The sequence below is a fragment of the Epinephelus lanceolatus genome, chromosome 2 (assembly GCF_041903045.1).
Source record: "Epinephelus lanceolatus isolate andai-2023 chromosome 2, ASM4190304v1, whole genome shotgun sequence".
Classification (NCBI taxonomy): domain Eukaryota; kingdom Metazoa; phylum Chordata; class Actinopteri; order Perciformes; family Serranidae; genus Epinephelus; species Epinephelus lanceolatus.
Genome location: NC_135735.1, coordinates 42,994,583 through 43,003,047, shown reverse-complemented (window position 1 = coordinate 43,003,047; position 8,465 = coordinate 42,994,583). Strand labels below are relative to the sequence as shown.

Genomic DNA, 8,465 nt, shown 5'->3' with positions numbered 1-8,465 from the left:
AACCTAGCAATGCTGAGATGGTTGAAACAACTGTTGCAAGCCCTTTCAGTGCCGCTTCAGCTGGAGTAGGATGCGACCCTTGGCTTCGGGACTCTGAAGACGATGTTTCATCTGTTTCTGCTTCTTCTGTGGTAAGTTACTTTGTTAAAGTAGGCTATAGGCTAACGTAGCTAGTTCTAGTTCTTTGCGATAGCTAACACTAGCAACTCAGCTAATCATGTACATGATGGCCTTACAAAGTTACAAAATGTGACTGTGTGTTTTAAATTTTGATGTTTATGATAATGATGGTAACGTTAATCAGAAGAGGTGTACTCGGTTCATTCAGTCAGTAATAATTAGGCTAGCAGCTTTAGCTAACGTTACAGAGATGAAGGTCATGCTTGAAGCAGCCAGTCATGTTTCTAAATTTCCTACAGGTAAGCTGAGTATGTATAATGAACACCCAGATAACAGTAGTATGTTTTAACAAAACCTTAGTGTGTAACTGTGACAGTCAGAGACATTGACTTTGACCGCAATTAAGAGAGTCTGTGTGTGTGTGTGTGTGTGTGTGTGTGTGTGTGTGTGTGTGTGTCACAGCTCATGGAGGGTGCCGCTAGAAATAGCTTCGGAAGCTAAGTGCGTCACTAATGACGTTCTGTGTGAGTTAAATTGAGTGAAATTGAGTGTGAAGATGCATATGGTTGAGATACAAGAGTGACAGTAAATGTGATGAGCAGAGTGAATGTATTAGGAACATCAATAAGCTGTGTGTTATGTTGAGCAGGCTAATGGATATAGGCTGCATCACGTTCATGCTAACTCCTGCTGATTTGCTAAAGCCATAGCCTGACTTCATTCCTCTCCGTCAGTAAGGTTAAAGGAGCATTTCATACATTTTGGCAATTGAAGTTTGTATCAGGCTCAGTGTGTGAGTGTTTTATTATCACTCTTGTGAAACCATTGTGAGAGTAATTCAGTACTAGGCTGTGGATTAAAAACAAGGGAAGTTAGATTAAATGTGTTTATGGGTTTAATTCTGAGCCTTCTCTTTCAGAGGGATGGGCTGACATTGCAGATGGTGTCAGATGGACTGCAGAAGACGACCCTGGCTCTTGTAGCCATGCAGGTAAACAAAATAAACTCCCTAGAGAGGAATTAATATGCTACAGTGTATGTTCAGCAATCGTGACAGTAAAAGTTTTTTCTTCTGGATTTCAGACAGTCCCAGGTCATCTGAAGCAGTTCCTGGATGAAGTGGGACCTTTTCCCGGAAACACCTTCTCTGGTGTAAAACTCAGCAGGAAACAAGTGGATGATGATGACTTCCACAAAGTGAAAGATAAACTAATCAATGGCTTCTCTGACAACCTCACCACGCGGTTTGGCAACCTTGATAAGGGTGTCTTGAAGGCCGCTGCCACCATGTCTGACCTAAGCAACTGGCCTGAAGACATCACGGACCTGGGGTCCGTTTCACAAAACAGGTTCAACAAACTCTGAGTCAAATCCTGAACTCTGAGTTGATCTACTCTGAGATAGGAAACTCTGAGTTTCCGGTTCCAGAACAGCTGATTTGAATCAGTTTAATCAACTCGGAGTAGTTTCACCTGGAGTTAAGCACGTGCACCACAACTATAAAAAGCCAGCATCAATGGATCCCCGATTCAACGAGTCACCATGGCAATGGGGACGGGGAGGGCTGCGTTTTTCACCCCACTAGAATTAGAAATCTTAATGCGCTCATACGGCGAGTTTGCACACGTTTTCAAAAAGAAATGCAACACCGCTGCAGCTGCAAAAGAGAGGGAGACGGCGTGGGAGAATGCATAAGTTTAAATGTAGTCCTTTGCAATCACAATAATATTACAGGGGAAAACTGCTTGAATGGTAGCCTATTAATTTATTTCATTTAGGTGCAATCCCGCAGGGGAGAAGCGCACTTGGCAGCAGTTTAGGATGAAATATAAAAACATTGTTCAAACAGGTAAGGCTCAGCATAATCTCATGGGGGTACCTCATTTTGATCATGTTTTACATTGTAAAGTACATATTAAGTGGCTGTTTGACTGTGCAGTTGTTGTATCCCCAACATAATGCTGTTTTCACACACATAAATGTCTTCTCATCTATATCATGTTCTGTTAAATAATTAAGCCTATTTAAACTAACACAGACTTCTACTCAGCCAACAGAAAGAAGGCAGATGCCCATAAAACGAGCACACTTTTCTGACCGCCCCGCATAAAGTTGCCTTACTCAAGTGCTCAGCATCTCCCACATTGTACAAAAAACGTCCATTTGCAAAGAAACACAGCGCATTTTTATACAGTCTATGAGCGCAACACACAATATCTGCTGGGATGTGAGAGCATGACTACGATTGGTAATGTTGCAAATGTAAGGACGGATTAGGTTGTGTATGTAGATGATGGACTGTGACTTGAAACAGTACCGCTCAAAAAGATAATTGTGTGGAAATGCTAAAACATCTATGCGCAGTCTGATAACCATCTCCTGACGAATATTTAATTCTCTGCGCAGTCTTCATCCACGGGATCGTTATCAAAAGGACATGCCATGTTAGTGAAAAAAGTCGCCACCTACTGTGCCTAATGGACTTCTAATACTGACTCTGATTTTTTAAATGATTTTTTTGACAGACGGCAGAACTAGGCTACGCCAAAACTCGCCTGCTGACTGAATGAATGAGGAAATCAAATGGAGTGTGTGGCTCTGAAAGAGGGCGGAGACAGAGAGAAACTCGAGGTTCACTGAGAAAAACCTGGTCCTGACCAGGTTAGGTTCACAGAGTCTGTTACTACGGTAACTGACCGAGAGCTTAAGTTACCTCTCTCTCTGAAACAGGCTAGAGTTACCCCTCTTTCTCTGGTTTGAGTTACCTCCCTTTTTGAAACAGAAAACTCAGAGTTTCCCTCATTTCAGGGTTAACAGACTCTGAGTTTTCACTAAACCTGCTTTGTGAAACGGACCCCTGGCCACCTTTGGTCTGGCTGATGTTGAGACTTTTGTCACTCACTTTCAGAAAACTGATGGATTACAGGGAGCTTTGTGGAACACTGTATTCCTGAAAAGTCAATCTAAGTAACAAAACTTCTGAAAAAGCCAAATGAACTCAGATCTGTCATTTTTTTTTAGAACTCAACTATTAGGGTTTACAATCCTTTTTTCCTGTTTTTGACAATAGTGGTTGCATTAAAAATCAATATGAAAAGGAAATATGTCCTTATGTTGTGTTTTCACCACCATTGGTAAGCTGAATTCTCATCACGAGTGAATAAAGCAGCTAACTCTGAACTAATCTACTCAAATGTTTAAGTTCAAATACCTCATGTTTGTCTTAGTATGCCATTTTGAGGAAATTAGGTTCCCATGATCCTTTGCTAAAGAAAATAACCTACTAGAGTGAAAAGAACGCATCAGAATTCTTTAATGTTGAAATAATGACTGATATCTGGATCTGGAGGTGCACAGTTAATAGAATTATTAACTTCAGTGAGTGATTAAAGAGTTTATGAATGTCAACAAGACACTGTTCCCACTTTAGATCCAGTAGCTGCAAAGATGCATTATGAGCTGTTAATAAGTGCATATCGATCATTCATTAACCTTTATATGACACTGTTCCCACTTTAGATCCAGTAGCTGCAATGATGCATTATGAGCTGTTAATAAGTGCATATTGATAATTTATTAACCTTTATACGACACTGTTCCCACTTTAGATCCAGTAGCTGCAAAGATGCATTATGAGCTGTTAATAAGTGCATATCGATCATTTATTAACTTTTATATGACACTGTTCCCACTTTAGATCCAGTAGCTGCAACGATGCATTATGAGCTGTTAATAAGTGCATATTGATAATTTATTAACCTTTATACAACACTGTTCCCACTTTAGATCCAGTAGCTGCAAAGACGCATTATGAGCTGTTATTATTAAGTATATAATTAAGCATTTATTAACCGTAATATGGCATTTATATTAACTTCTTATAGTCTCATTAATGTTAATAAACACCTTATTAATTTCATCTTATAGGGTCTTATAGTGTCTTATAAATCAGTAATAAATGTGGTTATTATTATGTAATTAACCCTTATAAATTATAATTGTTGTAAATAGACATCTTATTAATATTTAGTATAGGTTTATAAACTGTTACTAAAGTTTCTATTAAGTGCTTATAACACTCCTATAAGCAATAATAACTCAGTCAGTTATGCTGTAATAAACACTTAGTCCAGTCTTATTAATGTTAATAAGCATCTTATACCATCTTATAAGTGCTCATTAACTGGTTAATTGGTGCTTATTAAGCATTAAAGCTTATTACAGTACCTTAATATAAAGTGTTACCTTTTTTCCCTCTGTGACAGAATCTGGGATTAAGAGTATGAATAGGTAAAGCATCACAGAGGTGTGTGTCTCCGTCATCATTCACCATCTCTTCCCTCTAGGCCTGGGGGCAAGATGGTGGCCTCTAATCGTCGCCATTTTGAGCCCTTAGGATAAGACTGAACCCTATTATTATTCAGAAGATGCAATAAAGAGTGCAAGTGGTGGGGTATAGACCCGTCTTAAATGAAATATCACAATGTTATTGCAATTCAGTTTTCAGTTGGAATACTGTGTGAACCTGCACAATGTATTTGTACACAACATCATACTGACACCATGTGACAAACCTTTCTGAGATGACAATTCTAATGTGTCTCCATTAGGCTTATAGGATTATAAACATAGGCTTCAGTATCATTTTGAAATGGTGCCCCAAAAGCAGTGGCTGTTGTTGCAAGATACTGACCCAAGATTTCACTATATGAGGGCATTCAAACATGTCACACACAGCAAGTTGGGTCAGTGTTTTATGGAGTTATGATTTTATGATTATATGATTTTATATGATGACATTATCTGATTTTTTAAAAATAAAAATTTCCGTTGTGAAATAAGCATGCAACCTTTTTTGACCATAAAGAATTGAAATCGAGAATCGTTTGGAACCAGAATCAAAAACCAGAACCAGAACCGGAATCGTTCGTGGTGGGGAACCTTGCGTGTCTCTATGACTGGGATAGCTATTAACGGGGGCTCAGCCCCTGGCAGGTTCAACCAAGTTGGGCAGGTATTCCGGGTAGAGTCCAGACCAAAATCAGCACCTGGTCCTCCAGGTTAGGGGTTGGACGTGGGGCCAACGACCCCACCCGGTAAAAAAAAACTCCATCTCGTTGCAGAAGTATTGAAGAAAAGTAAGAATCCCTACCCCCTAGGAGATGAAACCTCTGCAAGCAAAAAAGCTCAAGAGATTATGAAGACACACACCGAAAACCATATGGAGAGGGTGCATTGGAACCTTTTGTCCCCTAGGGAGCCTACTAACATTGCCACCTGGAACATCAGGACCATGTACACAGCAGGAAAGACGTCAGCCATTGCAGATGAGATGAAGAGATACAAGATCTCTATCCTTGGCCTATGCAAAACTAGATGCTCCAGACAAGAGAAGTCAAACTGGCCAGTGGCAAGTCCACATTCTACTCTGGACACCCCGATGAAAAAGCCCCACACACAGAGGGAGTGACACTAATGCTCTCCAAAGAAGCTCAGAGGGCCGTCACCAGCTGGGAGCCCATCAATTCAAGGATTATCACTGCAAGATTCCAAACCACCCGTAAAAGAGTCAACCTTCAAGTCATACAGTGCTATGCACATACCAACAACAGTGATGAGGAAACAAAGGACAATTTCTACAACCAGCTGCAACATCTACTCCAAACCAGCAAAGAAAAAGACATCCTCCTGCTCATGGGTGACATGAATGCCAAGATCGGAGATGACAATAGTGGATATAAATTGGCAATGGGAAAGCAAGGATTAGGCATCATGAATGAAAATGGGCAGAGATTCGCAGATATTTGTGCGGATTACAACCTGATCATAGGAGGGACTGTCTTCCCCCATAAACGCATCCACAAAGCCACCTGGATATCACCTGACCACACCATTGAAAACCAAATCGACCACATATGCATAAACAGGAAGTTCAGACGCTCTCTGCTAGATGTGCAAGTGAACAGGGGGCAGACGCTGGGTCAGACCACCACCTACTGGCTGGAAAACTCCAACTCAAGATGAAACGCTACATCAACCCCCCGAACAACAGAGGAAAGTTCAACACCCAGCTCTTCCAGGACATAGGAACAACTGAACTGTATCAAACCACACTACAGGACAGGTTGAAAGCCCTGCAAGAACTCCACACACCAGTGGAAGAGCACTGGAACAGCCTGAAAAACATATGGAAGGAGACATGTCTGGAAGTGGTCGGGAAAAAGAAAACAAATCACAAACCCTGGATATCAACAGAAACACTGAAAAGAGTAGAAGAAAGGATGGCAAAAAAGGATTCACTAAACCAATGCAAAACCAGGGCAAAAAAGGCAGCAGTCCACAGAGATTACCAAGTAGCAAACAAGGAGGTGAAGAAAAGTGCTAGACGTGACAAAAAGATTACATCCTTGGCACAAGAAGCAGAGGAAGCAGCTGGAAATAACAACCTCAAGGAACTCTACATGACCACCAAAAAACTTACCGAAAAGTTTAGGCGGTCAAACACACAAATCCATGAAAATCCATGATAAACAGGGACAACTCCTTACCACTAAGGAAGAACAACACCAAAGGTGGACAGAGCACTTTAAAGAGTTGCTCAACAGACCAAGAAAATATGGGAGGAAGAGGGAAATATACCATCTGACTGGAAGGATGGGCTCATTGCTATTATACCTAAAAAAGGAGACCTCAGGGATTGCAACAATTACAGAGGGATCATGCTCCTACCAACACCAGACAAAGTGCTCAATTGCATTATCTTAGAGAGACTGCGAAAGGGGGTCGATGATGAGCTCAGAGAAAGCCAAGCTGGTTTCAGGAATGAAAGATCATGCAGTGATCAAATTGCTACCCTCAGGATCATCATCGAACAATCCATAGAATGGCACACACCTGTCTATGTCGGTTTCATTGACTTTGAAAAGGCATTCAACAGTGTTGACTGCAAGTTGCTATGGAAGCTACACTATGGGGTACCCCCAAATACATTAACATCATCAAGAACACATATCAGGGTATGCGATGCCAAGTGCTCCACCAGGTATGTGCACAAGATAAAATCAATGTGCTCACTGGCGTAAAACAGGGCTGCCTACTTCCCCCCTTCCTCTTCCTCCTATGTGTTGACTGGATCATGAAACAAACAACCCACAATGAAAAGACTGGCATCCAGTGGAGTCTGAAAGAACAACTTGAGGACCTCGACTTTGTGGATGACATTGCTGTACTCTCACACAGCCATCAACAGAAGGAGGACAAATCCCAACTGCTAGAAACAACTGCAGCCGGACTTGGAATCAAAATAAATGGATCAAAGACTAAAATCATGCGGATTAACAACAAAAGCATGAACCCTATAACCATCAGGGACCAGACTCTGGAAGAGGTCGACAAATTCACATACCTGGGAAGTGTAATCACCGTGGACGGTGGAACAAAAGAGGACGTCAAGACAAGAATAGGAAAAGCAAGAACAACTTTCAACATGTTAAATAGGATCTGGAAAACCAAAAACATCTCACTCAATACCAAGCTGAAAATCTTCAACTCCAATGTTAAGACCGTACTGTTGTATAGATTAGAAACCTGGAGGACCACCAATGACATCACCAATACATTGCAAACTTTCATCAACCACTGCCTAAGACACATCCTCGGGATCTTCTGGCCAAGGAAAATTAACAACATGACCTGTGGGAACGCACCAAACAAGACACAGTGGAGGTCCAGATGATGAGGAGAAAGTGGATCTGGATTGGTCACACACTTAGAAGAAACAAAACGGCAATAATCAAACAGGCATTAACATGGAACCCACAGGGCAAGCGAGGCAGAGGAAGGCCCAAAAACACCTGGAGAAGGAGCACAGAGCAAGAAATAAAGAAGGGACTGACGTGGACCCAGCTGGAGAAGATGCCACAAGACAGACGAGGGTGGAAACGTTTTATCAATGGCCTATGTTCTGAAAGGAATACAAAGGCCTAACTAACTGTGGTGTGTTCAGGGATGCCAGTGAAAATGAGATTGTCCCTCAAGCTGTGTGATTTGAAATCCAGAATAGTTTCCTTCATTGCTTTAATTATCAGCTGTAACAGAGGTGAGCTGTGTGGTAACAGAGGTAAGATGGGTAGTGAGTGTGTTGACGGACTGTTGCAGAGATTTATTTGCTGCATCAGTTTCTGACAGAATATCAGAAACTAAAATATATTCTTTGCGTCACTGAAACTTGGCCAAATTCTGGACAGTGCCAGTCAACCAGGTGACTCTTTTTCTACATGCCAATCCAACAGAGTAGAGGACTCTGGTGAGAAAAGGAGAGGAATGTGTTTTACGATGAATTAGGA

The 8,465-nt window shown here is 41.3% G+C and overlaps 1 pseudogene; it reads left to right on the top strand.

The window, feature by feature from the left end:
* Positions 1-5,341: 5,341 nt before the first annotated feature.
* Positions 5,342-8,106, top strand: LOC144458951 (uncharacterized; annotated as a pseudogene).
* Positions 8,107-8,465: the final 359 nt, after the last annotated feature.